This window comes from Chiloscyllium punctatum, unplaced genomic scaffold, assembly GCF_047496795.1.
Source record: "Chiloscyllium punctatum isolate Juve2018m unplaced genomic scaffold, sChiPun1.3 scaffold_79, whole genome shotgun sequence".
NCBI classification, from domain to species: Eukaryota; Metazoa; Chordata; class Chondrichthyes; order Orectolobiformes; family Hemiscylliidae; genus Chiloscyllium; species Chiloscyllium punctatum.
The window spans coordinates 993,542-995,470 of NW_027309813.1; positions in this window are offsets into that span (position 1 = coordinate 993,542).

Here is a 1,929-nt window from a genome sequence, read left to right on the forward strand (position 1 = left end):
GCACATGGACACAGACCAGTTCAGGAGCTGACGGGGGACAAAATGTTCTGAACATTGTGGAATCTTCAGTGATCATCCCCACTTCTGATCTTATGGTGGGGAGGGTGGGGGCGGGGAGACATTGATGAAGCAGCAGAAGATGTTTGTGAAGAAAAAGCTACACTAAGGAACTTCCACAGAGGTGACCCAGGACTGAGATGGTGAACATCTTCCTTTGTGCCATGTTTGACCCCAAACACTGGAGAGGTTACTCTGATTCCCATTAAGTCCAGTTTTGTTAAGCTCCTTGATGTCAACAGAATTTAACCACTGCCTTGATATCAGGGCCAGTCATTTTTACCTGATCCCTTGTCTCAACCTCTTTTGTTCACATCAATAGGCCATGATATAGGAGCAGCAAATGTTTTCTTCAAACAGGTGGGATTGAATGTCAGGATTTCTCGTTTCAAGAGTGTTTGGGGAGCTAGATGACTGAAAGTATTTGAAGAGGAGGTCGATATATATTGACCTGTCAGAGAGTTGAGGGCTATGAAGAATTAGGTATGAAAGAGGATTTGAGGTCAGGAGCAGATCAGCCACGATCTTAGTGAAGGGCAAGGCAGGTTTGGGGAGTGAACGACATGCCCCTGTTTCTGATGTTCTCACATTCTGTTATTCGAAAGTTAGTGGGTGTTATTTTTATGAATGTTCTGGTATTGCATATTGCAGTCAGGGCGACCAGATGAATTTGTGAGCCATCTCTGGGTGAGGTATGTGGGCTGTATTCACAGTGAAGCAACATGACCAACAAATGGAGCACAAGCTGCAGATAGGGGAAGCTTTCTAAAGAGAGATGAGGGGCCTTTTTCGTACCCAGCCTGGGTTTTCCAATTACATTTCCCAAATCACCTCAAAGCGTGTGGGACCATCTTGAGGGACTGAATGGTCTCCTCTGTTTCTGTGCACCAGGTCATAGGAGTAAGCGTCCTCCAACTGTTCCTGTCTAGCAGGTATGAGGGGCTGAATGGCACACAGGAACATGGGACTGAGGAACAGGAGTGGGTCATTAGATACTTTGAGCCTCCTACACCTGGCAGTAAGATTGTGGATGATCAGGTTGGGGTCTCAGCCCCACTTTCCTGTCTGTATCCCATTATCTGTGACTCACTTCTTTGTCAAATATTTCACTAATGCAGCTTTCAATCAATGTGAACAAAGAGGCACGATAAACTTCCAGAGAAGAGAAGTACGACTTGAAAGGACCTTACAGAATTTTTCATCATCCCTCTTATAGGATCAGAGAGTCATGCAGAATGAAAGCAGACCCTTTAGTCCAATCTGTTCACTCCGATCAGATATCAGGCCCATTTGCCAGCATTTGGTAAATATCCCTACTTTTTTAAATGTATGATTGTAACCGCCTTCAGCACTTCCTCTGACAGCACTTTCTGTATACACACCACTCTCTGTGTGAATCATTTATCTTCATGTCCCTTCTAAATCAATCCCCCTCGCCTTCAAACCATGCCCACTTGTTCTGGACTCCCCTACCCTGGAGAGCAGAACGTGGCTGTTCAGAATATCCATGCCCCTGATGGTTTTATAAACCTCTATAATGTCACCCCCCAGACTCTGACAATCCAAGGGGAAACACCTCAACCTAATCAACCTCTCCCTAAAGCATAAACCTCCAGTCCTGGGACATCTGTGTAAGTCATTTATGCAGAAAACCGAGTTGTACGCAGTATTCTTAAAGTGGCCTCACCAACGTCCTGTACAGATACAACAAACCACCACAACTCCGATACTCAATACTCTGATTGATTAAGGCAAATGTGCCAAATGTGTTCTGCACCACACTCTCTACCGCGTTTCCACTTTCAAGGAACAATGCACCTGCAGCCCTTTGCCCCTTTGTTTCACAACACTCCCCAGGACCTGACCATGAAG